Here is a 19,344-nt window from a genome sequence, read left to right as displayed (position 1 = left end):
GCTATTTAAATTGCTGAAACAAAACTTCCTAGAAGTAGAATATGAACCTAAGATATGTTATATCTAGACATTAGCTGAAAGCTTCCGTTGATATAATTATTCATATTCCTTATTAGCATCAAATCAAATATGATATAGTATTTCTGTTTGATTTGGTAATTTAATAATGAAAACAATGTTCATCCTCCCTAAAAATAGTATGATTCACTCGGTTGCATTAATTAGCATAAATGTTATCGAGGACACAAAGAACGGGAGGCTCCAAATTTCACCCGCTACACTAGAAAATATCACGATTAGAAAATGAGGAATGTGGAGAACCACTACATTTTTTATTTCTGCAAGATACATCAATAGATGATATAGGATCCATTAGATAGATGAAAAAGCAAGGAGTACACTTGTAGAAAAGAAGTCTTTCCACAAACCATATTCCATACAGTACAGAATACTAGATTTTACACATATGAAAATTTGCACTGTTGTGAAAAAAAACTATGACATATTTGCAAATTGATGTTATCTCCAAAGTCTGACGGTTCTGCAATAGGAGAAAAGATATATTAGTAACTCCCAACGCAGCACATAAATAGGAGGTCAAGATGAACTGTAGCATGTTGACTAAATAATTTTGTTAAATCTGTAAATATTTCCATTTCCTAAGAAAAATCTACATTTGTTGATACATATATCTAGCAAGTAACAAGTCAAAGAAGAACCTCACATGCTACTTTTAGTTTTGTACCAAACTAAATCCTAGAATTGAAATTTTTTTTAAATAATTCAGCTATACAAATCTTATCAAATTTTTATGGCATCATTAAGAATGAGAAGAACATTTAAATAACTAAACATAGCAGAATAAAGATAGGAAGTCAAACCATTCATGATTGGTCATTCCTTCCACTAGTGGTAGCATCAACTGTTGTTCCCTCAATGTCTGTTCTAACCCATTGATGCCTAATCTTTGCATTATTAAATATCTCTCCAAGGTGTGTGACATGGAATGGCTCAGTTTCAATATCATCTTCCCATTCATCAGAACCAACATCATATATATCTCTTGGTTTCATTTTCATGACCACGGGCCACCCAGGGTTTAGTTTGTCTTCAACATAAAAGACCTGGTCAGCTTGGTTAGGAAAAATGAAAGGTTCATGCCCAATCTTTTCTCCTGCATGTATCAGGTGTGAGAAGTTGACAAGTGTGTATCCATACTTATCCTTTTTTATACCGCTTTTAGAAATAACATCAATCCATTCACATTTGAAAAGTACCACAGAAAAATTCCCAGAGTAGTTCAACTCAATAATATCAATTATCCTCCCATAGTAAGTCACATCACCTAAAACCGGTCTGGCGTCACTTGCACTTACATAACTGGATGTTTTTGTAGTAAGCACTACTCCACTATTTTGAGTCTCCCCATCCAACCGTTTTGGCCTAAATCGAAAACCTCGACTGTTGAAAGCACGATACCTTTTTGCTACTTCAACTGGGCCACGAGCTAGCCATCTGATGCCATCTTTCAAACTGTGAATGCCATCTGTCCTCTCAATCTGCATAATCTGTACAACGATACAAGTTTAGTTTTATACTTTAGAGTTAGATGTAAAGGACATAGGATATGACACTTACATGACTTCTAAACCATAGATGGAACTTCTCATTTTGTATTTTCTCAACTTCTCTATGGCTCCCTCGACGTCCAATATGCTTAGTTGTGATCTCTTCAGCATGAGCTCTATAATATATCTTGTAAGAAAACGTGTGATATGAAAAATATTAAATCTATGTTTATAAGTTTGGGATATTACCAAAGGTATGGATTGACATCAGAACAATTGAATAACACATATCTATGCGCTTGTACTTTTGCCAGACCTCTTATAACATAACTTCGTGGCTTTCCAAGTGCCCTTCCAGCATTTGGAAAAAGAGTTGATGCTGCTCCAGTAGAACATCCAAGTGTTTCATCATTATCATCAGTCCTTGAGAGCTTGTTAACCAAGCTTTGAAAACCATCAAGAAATCCTGAGCAAAGTCCCATAGCCTCTTTTGCCAAAACTGATTCGGCAATACATCCCTCTGGATGAGCTTTGTTCCTCACATTTGATTTCAGCTCACCAAGGTACCTGCATAGCAGCATTATATAAACAAAAATGTTAAATAAACATGTATATCAATAGGTAAAACAAGGTTCTATCAATCTTAAGAAAAATGTGTACCTTTCCACAAAATACATTGACCGATAGCAAACTGGACCACCTATTTTTGCCTCTGTTGCTAAGTGAAGAACTAGATGCACCATCATAGTAAAAAATCCTGGAGGAAATATCATCTCCATTCGGCATAATGTCATTATAATTCGCTCCTCTAACTTTTCAAGATCATCTATGTAGAGAACCTTCGCATTTAGCTCTGTAAAATACCCACAAAGATGAAACAAGACAGATGTAACATCATCAGGGAGAAGACCTCGCAAAGCAACCGGCAGAAGTTGTTGCATTAGTATGTGGCAATCATGACTTTTTAGGCCTCAAATTTTCGCTTAAGCAACATTTACACATCTGGAGATGTTACTAGAATAACCATCTGGAACTTTAATATCATGAAGGACCTTACAAAACTGTTGCTTCTCTTCTTTAGACATTGTACAAAGCAGGAGGTAAGTAATACTTATCGTTAGCCTTTTTTGTGGATGTAGATCTGGCCGGATGTTCATTTCTTGCAAGTCTTTCCTTGCCTGTAGATTGTCCTTTGATTTGCCCTCCATCTCTAAAAGTGTGCCATATGTATTTTCACAGACATTCTTTTCTATATGCATAAAGTCAAAATTGTGCCGGAGCAAATTATACTTCCAATAAGATAAGCAAAAGAGGCCACCAGCACCCTTCCATGTTTTTGAATTGTCAAAATCCTTGATTGATTCTATCTTTTCCAAAAGATTTATTCCAGAGCAAGGAACTGGTTTCGATCATGCTCTTCAGTTCCATCAAAAGATTTTGCATCATATCGAAACTCATGGTCAGCAGGTAGAAACCGCCGATGTCCCATGTAACACTGTTTGTAGCCATGCTTCAAGCGCATGGAACTTGTTTCTTCTTCACAAGACATACAACCCAGCTGGCTATTAGTGCTGAACTGTGCCAATATCCCAGCCCCAGGATAGTCACTGATTGTATACATCAATGTAGCACGAAGTTGGAACACCTCATCTCGAGATGCATCATATGTAGGCATACCAATGTCAAACAGTTCAATCAGCTCATCATAAACTGGTTGCATAAATGTATGGAAGTCCTTGCCTGGGTAACCTGGAATTATCAGAGCAAGCATAAGAGAAGAAGCTTTCATGCACAACCATGGAGGAAGGTTATAAGGTAACAAGACAACAGGCCAGCAACTATGTTTTGAATTGCACTTTCCAAATGGGTTGAACCCATCACTAGCTGTCGGATTGCTTATCCGGCAAGTCCACCAGGGGTATGCCCGGCAGTAGATTTGTAGGTGAAGGGGGGATTCCGGAGCTAAGAACTAGATGGTTGCGAGTTGATGCTAGGGTTTAGATAGGTTCGGGCCGCTTGGGAGCGTAATACCCTACGTCCTGTGTTGTGTGTATTGAGCTTGACAATGAAAGGTGTAGATGGGATGAGATGCCATGCGTTCTATGGGTCCCCTCACGGCGCCTTTATTGGCCAGGTGCTGTGGGTTACAAGTAAGGAAAGAGATCTACTCGGGTTGTTACATGGAATCAGGTCGGTTGAGATCCCTAGATATCCGGAATACATATCCGCGCCTTGATCCTGATCCTCGGAGGAACCTTCCGACGTCCAGCCGAGTGCCTGTCCGCCGGGTAGTCGTGCAGAGTAGTCCTAGCCGAGTAGGTACCCAGTCGGGAGATAACTACTCGGCTGGGAGGTACCCGGATGTACCTCCGTCAAGCCCCCGAGTGCTGAAGAGCTTGAGCTTGAATCTTGATGGTTGACTCATGCGAAGTTCTTCGGGACTCATAATGATGTCTGACTCCCTTCAGTCTCCAACGGGATGCGCCCCTGGGCGCACCCGTTGGGTGCAGCCCCCGGGCCTCGGAAGGTTTCGAAGAAGCTTTTTGAGGGTCAATACAAAAGCCTTGTTTGCCTGAATTCTCGGGTTGCATGAGCACCCAACATATCATACTACCTTGTTGTTTCCCGATCATTTGTCCAAATGGACCCACCCAACTCTGAAGTCATGGCGCCCAGCCCCCGAGCAGGGTTGCTGGCGAAATCGCGGAGACACGACGAGTAGTAGCGGCACCCAGCCCCCAAGCAGGGTCGCTGGCGGAGTCACGGAGACACGCCGAGTGGTAGCGGCGCCCAGCCCCCGAGCAGGGTCGCTGGCGGAGTTGCGGAGACACGCCGAGCGGTAGCGGCGCCCAGCCCCCGAGCAGGGTCGCTGGCGGAGTCGCGGAGACACGCCGAGGGGTAGCGGCGCCCAGCCCCCAAGCAGGGTCGCTGGCGGAGTCGCGGAGACACGCCGAGTGGTAGCAGTGCCCAGCCCCCGAGCAGGGTTGCTGGCGGAGTCACGGAGACACGCCGAGTGGTAGCGGCGCCCAAGTGGTTTGTATTTTTATAGTTTTGGTCTTTTACTGCAACAGGCAGAAAGTTACCGTTGGGGGCCCGCTCCTTGCCGAGTATGACTCAGGTTGTTTCTGTTTCTGGAAAGTCGATTCAAATCCTGTGCGATCTTCGGGGTTGCCGTTGCAGGCGCAGCTGATCCTCTTTAAAAGGGGAAGGGCCCGGCCCGTGGAGGGCTACCCGTTCCCTGGCCTTTTCGCTATTGCCTCTTGCTGTTGCCTCTTCGCCCTCTCGCCGCCAATCATCCTCTCCGCACCCGCACAGATCCGATCCACCCGCCGCCACTCAAAATGGCCGGCGAATTGCCGAAGTCTTCCTCCTCCGCGTCTGGAGGCGCCGCCGACGTGCCGCCGCCCTCGGAGGTATGGGCGCCAAGCAACCTTCGGGAGGAGAACATCCAGGATCTGGTGGAGCGCGGACTCCTTCCCGAGAAGGAGATCTTGGGGCAGAAATGTTGCTTCGGGGAGGAGTTCCCGACGGAGGACCGAACAGAGACGGTCGTTTTCCGGTCCTTCTACGAGTAGGGCTTCGCCTTGCCCGCGGGGGCCTTCTTTCGCGGGCTCCTTTTCTTCTACGGGCTTGAGGTAACTCATCTCAAGCCGAACTCCATCGCGCAGATCGCGATCTTTATTCACTTGTGCGAGGCGTTCCTGGGAATTGCCCCGCACTTCAATCTATGGCGGGCTCTGTACCATCTGAGGGGGTACCCGTCCGCCGCTCGCCGCGACGTGGTCGGTAGCGCCGCCTTCTCGCTGCGCCAGGGCCGAACGTACCCAGCCCTGGAATTGTGCGACAGCAACAAGGGATGGCACAAGGAGTGGTTCGTGGTGTCGAACCCGGCCCCTTGTCTGCCCGCCCGCACTGGCTGCGTGCGGAGCCTCGCGCGTGCCGGGAAGAACAGCCGACCGAGGAGGAGATGGTCCAGGTGGACCTCCTTCTCAAAGAGATCGCCGGCCTATCAGCCCAGGGGCTGACAGGCGCCGTGGTGGCCTTGTCCTTCAGTAAGCGGCTGGTGCAGCCAATTCGGGACAGGGTGCACCCTGGCTTTGAGTACTGGGGTCGTCAGGACCCGACCCGGGGGCAGAACCGAAAGGTTCCCCGGGAAGAAGCCGCGAACCGGGTCGACCGCATGATGCAAGGGCCGATCCATGACCGCGGGTGTCCGAAGACGCACAGCTTGAAGCGGCCGACCAGAGCCGTAAGTCTTCTTATCTCTTCCGTGTTGTTCTGCTTTTTGTTCCAAGTTGTTCTGTTTTTGCCTTGGAGTCATTTCTACCCTGCTTCTTCGTATGCAGGGCACCCGTTGGTTGTAACCAACTCAGAAATCCTTTGTGAATGCAGGAAAAAGTTCTGGAGTTCTGGTCTCCCGCTCCCCTGCCAGAGGGGGACGCAGGGAAGGACGCCGCCGCCCCGGCCGATCTGAAGAAGCCGGAGGCAGCGGATCTGGAGGTGTCGTCCGACTCGTCCAGTGAGGATGGGTCGGATGTTGAAGTTGTAGGTGTCAACGCCCCTCCGGCCGCGCCGAGGCGGAGGAGGCATGCCGTCAGGAAGGTCCCGGCCTCCAAGGCTGGCTTGAGGAGTGCCCTGCCACGGGAGGCTCCGCCGCCACCTCAAGGTCGGGGAGTGAAGAGCTGGGGGCGGAGGACGCCCCCGAATTGTCAGGAGAAGGAGCCGGCGCTGGCGCCGGGCGCGCTGAGGGGGAAGCGGCGGCCGGGCTGGCGCGCATTGGAGGGATCGGATCTCCTTCGCTCGTGCCCCGACCGCAGCCACCCGCTGCGCCGCTGAGGCTGTCTTTCAAAGCTCGCAGGAGCGCAGGGTAAGTGAAGTTTGCATGTGCAATCCCTTGTCGTTTTGGAGCGCGATTTGTGTCTTGATGATGCGCGATTTTTGGCTTCACAGGAAGAGGAAGGCGGAGGAGTCCGCTGATGAGGCCTGCCGGGCCGAGGCGGCTAGCTCCAATCCGTCGGTGGAGAGCCTGCAGCGGTCCCGCGCTCGCCGGGAGGCGTCGCCGGGCGAGGCGGAGACGGAGGACTCCGGGCGATCCGTGGCCCGAAAGGCCGCACCGATGGGGGTGGAAGAGGTGCCACCTGCGCCGCCGTCGCCTCTGCTGCAGGAGACCCCGAGCCGGGAGTTGTTCCCTGCTCGTCAGGGCCCTGTTCTGCCCGGGGTCCTGGTGGCGGAGGAGCAGGAGGCCGGGGGTGACGAGCCGGCTAGGTTGGCAGAGGAGCTCCAGGCTGCCGCGCGCTGCGCGGCGGAAACGGCCGAGGTAGGCTGACATCCCTTGCATGTGTAGTTATTCGTGTCGTACTGAATTTTGAGCTGATTGCCCTGTTCTTGTTAGGCACTGGCCGGCCTAAGCTAGCGGGCCGCCGAGAGGATGCGGGGGGCACCGGCCGCGGACGTCCGACTCGAGCAGCTCGAGTCCCGGCTAGCTGAGTTGGAGGCGCAAAACCGCTTGCTGGAGAAGCAGCGGGCGGAGACAGAGAAGGCCCTCACGGACGAGAAGTGGGGTAAGAGGCGTACCACACTTTGTGCCGACTCGTTTGTGTTCAAGCTAATCGATACCCTCTTAGGGCTGGAGAAGGAGGTCCGCACCCTGAAGCGCGACCTGACGGCCTGTGAGAAGGCCAACACCGAGCTGCAGAAGGCTCGGGAGGCCGCGGAGGCCAGGGAGGATGCCACGGAGGGCAAGCTCCACCTGGAGCGCCAGGCGCGCGAAGGTATGATTCTGGAACCACCCTGTTTCCTTTCGGATCCGACTCGCGGGGAGTTAAGATGAAACCTTGCTGACAGGCGCAGAGGCCCGGCTTGCGGCGGCGTTCACAACCCTTGGCGAGCTTACCGGCAAGGTGGGCGCCGTCCTCGCCGCCTTTAAGCCGGAAGGCACGGCCGCGGCGGAGGAGCTGGAGGAGCGGCTGGAGGCGGCGCACGGGCGGCTCGGCGTCTTCGCCAGGGGGGTCGCCAAGGACGCGGCCCAGTACACCCTGGGACTCGTGAAGTCCCACTTCCCGGAGGCCGACTTGGAGCCGGTGGGTGACGGGATGGCGCCGGAGACCTCGAACCTCGCCTGGGCCGACCTCAACCTGTAATTGTAGGAGCTGAAGAAAAATGGTCAACGGGTGGCCAAAAGAAACAATATTTATTTTGTATGTAAATAAATTTGTATGTGTTTGTGTTGGATTCAGTAATCCGAGTTGCTGCTGAGTTGGCCGAGTAGTTAGGAACAGACGACCCTGCGATGTGCCTTTACTTGCCGGGTTGAGAGCTAATCATCAAGCGCGCAGGCGGTAGAAGGTGACGCAGGGTGGTTCCATGACTAGCGCGGTTGTGCTCACAATGACTGGTTACGTTGGGAGTGCCTGCGCTGGGCAGACTTCGGCGAGTCGGACTGGCCGAGCCCAACCCCCGAGTGTGAGAGACGAGTCGGACTGGCCGACGCGCAGCCCCCGAGCATGCTGAATGGGTCGGGGGGAGCAGATATGAGTAAAGAAAGACTTTGAACTTTATTAATAACTGATGAGAGGAGTAAATAATTCTATTGATGATTTTTTTTCTACGGATAGAAGCGACGAAGGTGTTCGATGTTCCATGGATTGCCCACGTCCGTTCCGTCCTCGCGCTGCAGTCTGTAGGTTTCTGGGACGACTACGCTGCTCACGATGAAGGGCCCTTCCCATGGGGGAGTTAGCTTGCCTCCGGGGATCTGGACCCGTCGGAGTACCAGGTCGCCAACGTTGAAGTCGCGCTGCTGGACGTTTTTGTCGTGATAACGGCGTAGCTGCTGCTTGTACCGGGCGTGCTGGTGGGCTACCGTCAGACGGTGCTCCTCGGCCGAGTCGAGGTCTGTTCGCCGAGTTGTTTCGGCCTCGCCTTTGTCGTAGTTCTGGGTGTGCAGAGCACCAAAGGCAATATCAGTCAGGAGGATAGCCTCAGAACCATAGACCATGAAGAAGGGGGAGTAGCCGGTGGCCCGGCTTCTCTGCGTGCGCAGCCCTCATACTACTCTGGGTAGTTCCTGGATCCACTTGGAGCCATATTTTTCGATCGGATCTAAAATCCTGGCTTTGAGCCTCTGGAGGATCAAGCCATTGGCGCGTTCCACCTGGCCGTTGCACCTGGGGTGAGCCACGGAGGCGTAGTACACATCGATGCACCTTTCCTGGCAGAAGTCCCAGAATTCAGATCCGGTGAAGGAGGTACCCAAATCTGTGATGATCCGATTGGGCACTCCGAACCTGTGCGTTATCTCCTGGATGAACTCGGCTGCCTTAGCTGCTAACGTGGATGAGACCGGCTTCACCTCGATCCACTTGGTGAACTTGTCGATGGCGACGAATATATGGGTATAGCCGCCTTGCGCTGTTTTTAGGGGTCCCACCGAGTCGAGTCCCCGGCAAGCGAATGGCCAGGATGGAGGGATCGTCCGCGGAGCCTGAGCTGGGACGTGCTGTTGCTTTGAGAAGAACTGGCATCCTGGGCATCGTCTGACAATGGCTTGGGCATCGCCAGGGCCGTCGGCCAATAGAAGCCTGACCTGAAAGCTTTGCCCACCAGGGTGGAAGCTCCTGCGTGGTTTCCGCAAATTCCTGAGTGGATTTCACTGAGGAGTCAGACTCCATCTGACTGGGAGATGCATTTGGAAAGGGTTCCTGAAGAAGCCGAGTGCCTGAACAACTCGGTTCCGACGACGACGTAGCTTGCGGCTCGGCGGGCGAGTCGCTCATGCTCCTTGTCCTTCGGGTAGGACTTGTTGTTGATGATGAAGTCGAGTATCGGGGCTCGCCAACTAGATCAGCAACCAGTACTTCCTGGTCTAGGGCTGGCGCTAGGTTAGGTTTGGTAGGAGGTTCCTCCTCGATCTTGATAGTGGGGGAGTTGAGAGCCGGGACGAGTGCCCGCTTGGAGCCTAGCTTGGAGAGTACGTCAGCTGCCACGTTGTAGTCTCGGAGGATATGATGAAATTCCAGGCCGTAGAAGTGGGCTTCGAGCTTGCGTATCTCTTTGCAGTAGGCATCCATCTTCTCCTGGGTGCAGTTCCAATCTTTGTTGACTTGCTGAGTGACAACTTTGGAGTCGCCGTACGCGAGTAGTCTCTTGACGCCAAGTGAGGCCGCAATCCTGAGATCGTGGATGAGGGCCTCATACTCGGCCGCATTGTTGGTGGCCTTGAAGAGTAGCTGCAGGACATATTTTAGTTGCTCACCTCTCAGGGAGATGAAGAGGATGCCTGCCCCGGCGCCATCAAGGTTGAGGGCGCCGTCGAAGTACATGACCTAGTGCTCGGGTCGCTCGTCAGCTATTGATCGAGCCAGTTCTGCGCTTGCCGGCACATCATCACCGGGAAGTAAGCCGCCATGATGTCGTTGTTGCCATTCGCAGCTCGGACGGCGATGGTGTAGGTGCGCAGCCATGTCTTGGGGTCAGACTCGCCATTCAACTTTTTGATGCCGACCGGCTTGAAGGTCGCGGGCCACTGGATGGCTCGCAACCAGTCGTAGAAGGCGGAGAAGCCATCCAAGTCGTCCACCAAGTCGTAGTCGTCGTCGCGGGGTCGGCGATCACGGTTGTTGCGGACGTGGCCGGATGCACCATGCTCATCATCGTAGAGGCGACGTCATTCCCGCTTGGCATTGTCCCGTTGGCGATGGCGGTTGTCGATGCGGGGTCAAAGATCTCGGCGGGCGAGATGGTCGCGAAGGTCGGGCTGGTCGACCTCTTCATCACGACGATGAGGACGCATGAGCGGTTGGAGCTTGATTGCCCCCGGCGGTTGGAGTACTCCCTTCTCAAGCCCTGGGCTTGGGTTGCTGCAACATGCAGACGAGTGCGAGCTTTTGCAATCTCGGGAGTTTGGGGTAGTCCCTTGAATACCTGGAGGACGGCGGCCATGTTGGCAGATGGCATGGCGAATACTTGATGACCGTCGTAATCTGGGACCAACTCGTTTTCGAGGTTCCTGGGCCTTGGCGGTGACGGACGCCTCTGTGCAACCCTGGGGTTGCGACGCTCGACGTTTTCGAGATCTTTCTCGGCCTGAAGAATGACTTGCTCGTTGGCTCGACGGTCGGCGCGGAGGCCGTTGCGGTGAAGACGTTCCGCCCGCTGTTGGTCGTCCTCGCCGGTGAAGGATTCGGAGTCCACCGAGACGACCGAGGTCTAGCGCCGGCCGTCAGGGTTGCTGCGGTTGGGTGGGAGGGTGAAGACGGCCGCCTGATACCCAACCTCAGTAGATGAGGGCGGATTAGATCCACAGATCAGATTGGATCTAATCCGAGTCGGACTGGTCCAACTCGGTGATGCGCAGGTTGTCCATACGTACTCGGATCTGATCCGAGTAGGCCGCGGAGTTGTTGCGGAGTCCATTCGGAAGGACAGCCGAGCTGCTTGGACGACCCAGCACAGTCTCGTCGAGTTGAATGCGCTCGGCAAGGGACTTGGTGACACGATCTATTTCGGAGATTAGATCGTTGTTGCAGATGACCGGCCGACGCGTTGCCCTTGGGCGAACGATCGGAGGTTCATTGATGTCAAGTTTGAAAACTCGACGAGTGATGGAGCTTTGAGCCGTCAGATCGGATCTGACGCTGGTGGAGTTGCCGCTCTCGGTGGTCGAGGGGCAACTACCGAAGGTGAAGGCGAATCCGGCGGCGGCCTCCATCTGGATGCTGACGTTGGCGGAGAAGAAGACGCCGGATCTTGCTGCCATCGAGCTCGCTGTAAGGACTCCCGAGAAATCTCCCCTACTTGGCGCGCCAACTGTCGGATTGTTTATCCGGCAAGTCCACCAAGGGTATGCCCGGCGGTAGATTTGTAGGTGAAGGGGGGATTCCGGAGCCAAGAACTAGATGGTTGCGAGTTGACGCTAGGGTTTAGACAGATTCGGGCCGCTCGGGAGCGTAATACCCTACGTCCTGTGTTGTGTGTATTGAGCTTGACGATGAAAGGTGTAGATGGGATGAGATGCATTCTATGGGTCCCCTCACGGCGCCTTTATAGACTAGGTGCCGTGGGTTACAAGTAAGGAAAGAGATCTACTACATGGAATCAGGTTGGTTGAGATCCCTAGATATCCGGAATACATATCCGCGCCTTGATCCTGATCCTCGTAGGAACATTCCGACGTCCAGCCGAGTGCCTGTCCGCCGAGTAGTCGTGCAGAGTAGTCCTAGCCGAGTAGGTACCCAGTCGGGAGATAACTACCCGGCTGGGAGGTACCCGGATGTACCTCCGTCACTAGCTAATCCAAATCTCATGTTCCGAGAATCTAATGCAAAGTCAGGGTGTTGAGTATCAATGGCTTTCCAAACATCTGAATCAGCAGGATGGCGCAATGCCCCCTCCTTAGTACGCACCTCATCATGCCATCTAGTTAATTGGGCTGTTTCTTTGTTCATAAAAATCCTTTTAAGCCTTGGTTTGATTGGAAAGTATCGCAACACCGTATTTGGGACTGCTTTTCTTCTTTGCTTCTGTGTTAAGTTTGTTTTGTCTGGTATACCTTTGCTCCTTGAAGCTTCACATTTTGAACAGAAGTCGTGATCTTTCTTGTCCTTTCGATAGATCTGACAATTATTTGGGCATACAAGAATTTTTTCATATCTTAGGCCAAGCTTTCCAATGATCTTCCAAGCCTCTGCAAATGTTCTTGGTATGTTGGCACCATTTGGCAAAGCAAGCTGTAAAATTTGAAGCAAATCATTTAATGATTTATTGCTCCACTTATTGCTGGACTTGACATTAAACAGGAGGACTAGAAAAGAATGTTTTGATAGTTCACAGCCTTCCCATAAAGGTTGGTCATCATCTTTAAGCAAATCAAAGAAAGCTTGTGTTTCTGCATCTGGTCCAGCTTTAGAACAACTTTCAGGATCTGAATCATTTGTGTGTGATGTCCATTGTTTTCATATCCAAAAGTTTCTTGGACAACCTGTCGCATATTATTGTTTAAACTTGGAAGTTGTGACTCCGAATCCTTGTTAGCAGAGATATATGATGCTGTTTCCCCATGGCAACCCCATATAATGTATCCACGGAGCATTCCATTGCATACTAAGTGATCATAAACTGTATCTTGCTTTTGTAATATCTTGTTAACACACTGGAGACATGGGCAACGAATCTTCGCATTGGAGTTCTTCCCTCTGTATGCAAACTTAAGAAAACCTTCTACCCCGGCTATGTACTCATCACTTGGTCTTTCAGAAAGCAACAATGTCTTAATAATGTTTAAATCCATGTGCTCTGGTTCTGAAGGTTCGCAACCTAAAATTAGAATGAAACACTGAAATTTCTGTATGGAAAAATAGGCATTTGATCCAGGGATAAGATACTCGTGTACATACATGAGGATTGGGTATGTATAGCCTACTTTTGCCTCACTTACATGGTACTTAAACTAGAAGAAATATTAGTCTCACTAGGATTGAACTTATGTATGTATTTGTCAGATGGTGATAAGTTTAATACCTGTAGTTTTTCTGCAAAGAAAAGGTGCTCCTGGGCCCTGAATTTTCAGACTTCGATCCAAAAGATGAAAATCCTAATAACATAAAAAGGAATCTTTAAACCAGGCCGCAACATGAGAAACTGTAACCCTGATTAAATTGGCTAAGATTAGATTGGCTAAAAGAGACCCTTACTGCATGTTCGCCTAGATCAGAAACAATAGAGGCCAAGATGACCAAGGAAGAGGAGAGTCGACATGCAGGATGCCGATGGATCCAGAAAGCATCAATCAGGGGGCGGCGAGTTGCACCAATTATTCAATTAATCACTCTACGAAATCAGAAACAATGCAAATGGAATCAAGGAATAGAGTGAGAGAGAGAGAAGTACCGAGTACGGACCAGCACACAGCAGCCCCAGTATACGAGCTGACAGCTTGAACGCGTTGGGTCGCCAGCGGCCGGGTGAGAGGTGGCTGGTGGCCGCGGGCTGGTGTGCCGCGTCGCCGTTGTTAGAGCGCGGCCGCGGCGTGGGGCAGCGGTGCAGGCAGCGGGGCGGGTCGTCGGGTCAGGACTCAGCAGCACTGGAAGCGGCGTGTGGGGGCTGAGGGATGGGATGCCTGAGAGATTGAGAGTTGGGCTAGCTTGATTGTTTTTTCTTCAGATGGCTAGGTTGATTGTTGGGCCGTTTGTTCGGTGTGCGCCAAAATTTAGTATTACATATTTTATGGGTTAAAATCTAGGCTAGTTCTCAACCTATCTGGACTACGCTTTGATCCGCCACTGCCCCACCGCGGCCGCATAGGCACCGGAAATTCTATATATCTTTCGAAAATTTTTTCTTCCCCAACTTCCAATGTTTGAGATTTGTGCAAATAAATCACAGCCCTTCATCTATGCCAAACTCTAGCTTCATATCTCCCCAACAATCTCCCAGCCACTGCCGTCGCGGCCGCGCGTACCTGCACCCGCCCGCCGCTGCGTCGCTGCCGCCCGCGTGCCCTGCGCTCCGCGCACCGTGCGCCGCCGCCCGCGCACCGTAGCTCCCCTCTATGCCACCGCCGCCCGAGCGCGTCGCCGCCGGCCGTGGGAGCTAGAGAAATTGAAGGAAGATGTTGGGTTCAATATTTTTTTAATTAAATGGGTTTTAATGGGCTTTATAAATAACTTGCTTAACTATCTTCCATAAAATGTACAGGAACTCCCCATAGGCACTATCTATCCTAGACGTGACTGCCAAGTTGCCGCACATCCTAGCCATACCATCGCTGCTCATCCCCGGCTGTGGCTGCGCAACCACGCGCGACTGACGGGCCCTCATGCGGCCACAACGGCGCACGTCCCCGGCTGCAACCATGGGTCCCCGCGCGTCCGACGTGCCGCCGCTCAGCCCACCAATGCTGCCCATCCCGACTACTCATGGATCCTGTCATGCCAAGGCAGGATCGAAGGACCGAGTGTGCGGCTATGCCGGCGTGCCGGCGGCCACAATGGCGCCGCTTGTCCTTGTCCCTAAATGTGGCCGCCAGGTTGCTGTGCATCCTAGCTTGCCTCGGCGTGACCAGTGGGCCGAGCGTGCAGCCACCATCGGTGCCCGTCCCCGACTGTGGCTGCGCAACAGGTGCCATGGGTCCCCGCGCGACTGACAGGCCCCGCTGCTACCACAACGGCTTTGCTTGTCCCAATCCCTGGATGTGATCGCCAGGTCGCCGCATCCTCGCTAGCCTCAGCACGACCAGTAGACCAAGCGTGCGGCCACATCGACGCCGCTCATCCCCGTCTACGGCCATGGGTCCCCGTGTGACCGACGTGCTGCCGCTTGGCACGCCAACGCTGCCCATCCCCGACTACGCACGGATCCCGTCACGCCAAGGCGCGATCGGCAGATTGAGCGTGCAGCTGTGCCGGAGCCCCCGTCCCCGCCTGCGGGGGTCACTGCCGGCAATCTAGAATCTCATACAATCGGAGCCCAAAAAATCCCAGTACTTGTACAAGTATTACATTTCATCTCTCCATTATAATAACTCTGGCTATTCATCTTATTCTATTTCTTTGAACAAAAATTCATGTGAGTCTGAACACAATGACGATGATGACTTATTCCTATCCAATGAAAAGGTTATCATGATTTTTTCTTGTCTTTTAACAACACTATACTCTAAGTTGCTTATATGCTTTTATATGTGTCTCATGTTCTAAATTACCTGGATTTATTTTCGAAGCATTGTCAAGAAGATCCTATTTACAAGAAAGTATCATATCAAGGAGCGGAACCGTCATCCCCACAATGCTCTACTAATCAATCTACTCAACAAAAGGTATGTTGTTTCAGGCATGGATATTAGTCATGGCAAGCAAGTTACATTCTGTATCACCATGTAAATAAAAATATTTTCGCTTCCTTTCAGCTTGATGCATGTAAAAGGAATCCAACTGATGGTAGAATAATAAAGAAACTGAAGGTACTTAAGAATCAGGCTTCCACATCTATTGCAGCAATATATTTTCCAATACTCGGCATGGTTTTGTGACTATTTCACGTCTCATTTCAGCTGACTAAGAATCAACAAGGATTGCTCCGAGATACTACAGCCATGGCACGACCAGTGCTCACACCAGATAAGGGTGCAGGCTATAAGGTGGACAAGCAACCTCCAATCAAGGTGGACAAGCATAGTGACAAGTATCAAGTATTCTGATTTTGTTACCTCTATACAACTAATTCTTGGTTGGCCATTGAATGATTATGTTAATTCAATGTAGGTTGGATCAACTGTGCTACTTAAGACTTCAAACTATCCAAATAAGGCAATTTGTGGCCTATGCAACCCTTTTGAGCTCTAATCCAAAAGCACAAGCTGGTGGAGTTGACATAGGAATGGAATTCTACAAAGTGTGTATCAATCACCCTACTATACAAGAGGAGCCATTAGTGAGGCCCATGATCGGCTGCAGAACCATTGGTGATGCCCATGCCAAAGGATACTACTACAGGAATCTTATTGGAGGCGGGCAAAAACGGTTTTCCGAGGCGGGCGGCCCAAACGCCTCCAAGATATCGTCACAGTTAATCGTGGCTTTACGGAGGCGGGCGGGTGCCCGCCTCGGTTAATAAAATAAAAAAAGGGAAAACCCTTGGATGAGCCTGCCGAGCCCATCCACGGGCCCCGCGAGCCCATCAACGGGCTGCCGCCGCCGCTGCTCGCTGGTGGAGCGCAGCCGCCGCCTGGGGCTCTCTCCTCGCCCGTGCCGCCACGTCGGAGGAGGAAGAGGAGGCAGCCGCATCAGCCCAGCACGGATCTAGGCGTCCCACTGTCGGATCCGGGCTCCCCACCTCTGGATCCCGCGCTGCCAGCCCACCTCGACCGCACCAGAGGGAGGGAGCAGCGCCGCCGCATCGCCCTGGCCGGATCCGCCTGCCGTGCCGACCTGGCCGTCCGGATCCGCGGTGCCCTGGCCGACCCGCGCCGGAGGGAGGGAGCAGCGCCGCCGCGCGGCCTTGGCCGGCAGGACCCGCGGCGCCCTGGCCGCCGTGGCACTGATCCAGCGCCGCCCTCGTCCCACCGCTCCAGTGCTGCCCCACCTCGCGGCCAGATCCAGAGGGAGCAGGGAGGGAGGGTGCGAGCAGGGAGGCGGCCGGATCTGGAGGAGCGAGCAGGAGCCCGCCACCGCACGCCGTCGTGGAGGGAGCCTGCCGCCTCCGCACGCCGTCGTGGAGGGAGCCCGCCGCCTCCGCATGCCATCGTGGAGGATGGAGCCCGCCACCGCCGCGCGCCGTCATGGAGGAGGGAGCCCACCGCTCCCGTACGCCGTCATGGAGGATGGAGAGGGAACGAGGTGGGAGAGGCGGGTCTCGGAGGGAAAGAGAGGGAGAAAGAAAGAAGGGGTGGCTCTGAATGGCTGTGGGAGAGGAATGAGTGTGAAACCCTAACATTTGGTATATATAAGTGTGCTCGTGCTTGGGCCTTTTGGGCTAGCGTGGGCCTGATTTACCGAGGCGGTTGAGTTAAAACGCCCGCCTCGGTTAATCGAAGGCATTAACCGAGACGGTTTTTTAATGTGCCCGCCTCCGAGTCAATTTCAAAGCGCCTCGGTTAATGAAATTTTGTAGTAGTGGGAGTACCAATCGCTTGGCCTTTGATTTGTGTATGTTATAGCTACCTTTCTTCATATGTAGTGTTAGCTACCTGACTACCTCATGCATGTTCAAGTGATTAATTTTACAACTCCATTGCACTATGCAGGTTGAAATGATCAATGGTTGAATCATGAAGCACTGGATTTGGAGAATACTATATATGTCGTGGCATAGATTTCTAGTGATGATTAATTATATTATTTGTGGCACATTTGCTCTTTATAATCATATGGTTGTGTATATAATATCAAATGTCGTGGTCAAGTTCTATGTTTCCTTCCTATGACAAGTGCAACTTTCTTTGGTTATTGAACTTTTTGGCTTGTGTGATTGTGCAAATTTTGACGGTCCCTTCAAAAATTCATGCAGATTATACCAATATGTAATTGTATAATATTTTTTTTGAAATTTTGAATGTGTTACAATAGGTAAAACATGTGTTACAAATTGTGTGTCCCTAAAATTCCAACCAATGTTCTCAAAAAGTGTTACTGCCACAATATGAAAGTGTTAATACAGCATGAAACATATGTTACCCAAGAGAACCATTGTAACACTTAATAAATGTTCCATTAGGTCAATAATTTTGTTACAAAGTAGTAACACTTTTCTGGGTGTAAAGGAGCACATGTATTTTGTTCCAATAGATCACATTATAGTAACACTGAAAATAAGAACACTAACAAGATGTGTTACTAGGAGGGCTAGTAACACATTTAGTTAAGTATAGTAACACAAGTTGGTGTTACTATAGCTATGTTCTGTACTAGTGGTTGTGTACCAGGTATCGCCACATTGTAAACTATTTGTCCCAAACAATGAAAATTACAACATAGACTCAAATACATATGACGGAGAGTTCTTTCAAGAAAATGGATTACAAGGGCATTTTGAGATAGACTTAACCAGATTGATCGGAATGGAAGTAGACGATAAGGACATGGTTGAGGACGAGGATGCTGGAGATGAGGTTCATAATGTGATGGACCTAGAATTACTTGAGCAATTACAATTAGGGGTTGATGACGCAAGTCCTCCTGTGGAGCACGGGCCAGATTATCTCGACATGCATGATAGTGATGATAAGACTTATTAACCAGCTAATCCCGATCAAGATGATTATTTCTAATACATGTATGATTCATACTGATTCAATTATAATTTGTAATATCATGGTAGTTTCTAATTATGTCTTGTTTATTTTGCTTCTCTTTCTAATTACATTTTGTTTATACGTGCTGATTCAATTATTATTTGTAATATCAAGGTTGTTTCTAATTATGTTAATGTGTATTTTGCTTCTTTTTCTAATTACGTTTTGTTTATACATGCTGATTGGTTTATTGTTCTTAATTGCAGGTGACTGAACAAAGATGGTGGGTGGCGCAATTCAGCGAAGGTGCGCATCTGTTTTCAAAAGAACGGTGCCAAGTTCGGATGGAGCTGAGGGGTCCGTACCTATGGGTACCCGAGGCAAGGGTCGAGGAAAGGGTGGCCCCAAGGGTCGAGGGAGGAGTCGAGCCACTCGGCATGTAGAGCAGCCGCAACAGGAGGAGGAGGAGCAGGAGCAGGAGGAGCAGGAGGATGATAATGTACCTTCCGCGGAGTCGTCAGGTGGTGAGGAGGAGGAGGAGGAGGAGGATGCGACAGAGGGTGCCTCTAGTACGCCGACTGTTAGGTACTTAGGTTGCGAGGTCCCTCGCAACTCCCGGACAGGCCGATACCTCTTGCCCAATGCCCGTTGATTCGACCCTTTGGTCCATGGTAAGTAACTTTAGATGTTATCACTACTTTTTCATTTGATAACTTGAAAATCACAATAGAAACATTCGATGTTATCACTACTAATATTTTATCTTAATCACTTTTGGCAGGAGTTGGAGAGTACTCACTGGAGGTGCTCACAAGCGCACGGCATCCTGGGTACTCTGTGCAGGGATCACTTCCCAGGTCTAGTCCACATTGGTGGAAGGCACGAGCTGGCCTGGACGTGGGACCACTATGCACACGCCCCCAATTATCTCGATCGGGAAAATAGGTGCTTCAACAACAAGGCGGAGCGAGTGGAGGCCGAGCTGTGGGTAAGTCTTCCTCACAATACACTGCTCAATACATCACAACTATTGGACATTTTTTTAATAAT

At 50.9% G+C, this 19,344-nt stretch overlaps 1 long non-coding RNA gene across 5 annotated transcripts; it reads right to left on the bottom strand.

The window, feature by feature from the left end:
- Positions 1-1,034: 1,034 nt before the first annotated feature.
- LOC120644265 lies at positions 1,035-13,709 on the bottom strand. Of its 5 annotated transcripts, none has more exons than XR_005663552.1 (9): positions 13,466-13,709; positions 13,259-13,394; positions 13,086-13,158; positions 11,972-12,881; positions 2,229-3,317; positions 1,818-2,135; positions 1,639-1,744; positions 1,480-1,568; positions 1,035-1,174 (listed from the first exon to the last, which is right to left on the bottom strand). It is a non-coding gene; the product is annotated as an uncharacterized LOC120644265 (long non-coding RNA). The 5 variants fall into 5 exon arrangements; XR_005663553.1 differs by having other exon boundaries at positions 13,259-13,269; positions 13,455-13,706; XR_005663555.1 differs by having other exon boundaries at positions 13,259-13,269; positions 13,466-13,706.
- Positions 13,710-19,344: the final 5,635 nt, after the last annotated feature.

This window comes from Panicum virgatum, chromosome 8K (genome assembly GCF_016808335.1).
Source record: "Panicum virgatum strain AP13 chromosome 8K, P.virgatum_v5, whole genome shotgun sequence".
Taxonomy (NCBI): Eukaryota; Viridiplantae; Streptophyta; class Magnoliopsida; order Poales; family Poaceae; genus Panicum; species Panicum virgatum.
Note: the sequence above shows the minus strand (reverse complement) of the source record. Positions and strands in the feature narration are given on the sequence as shown.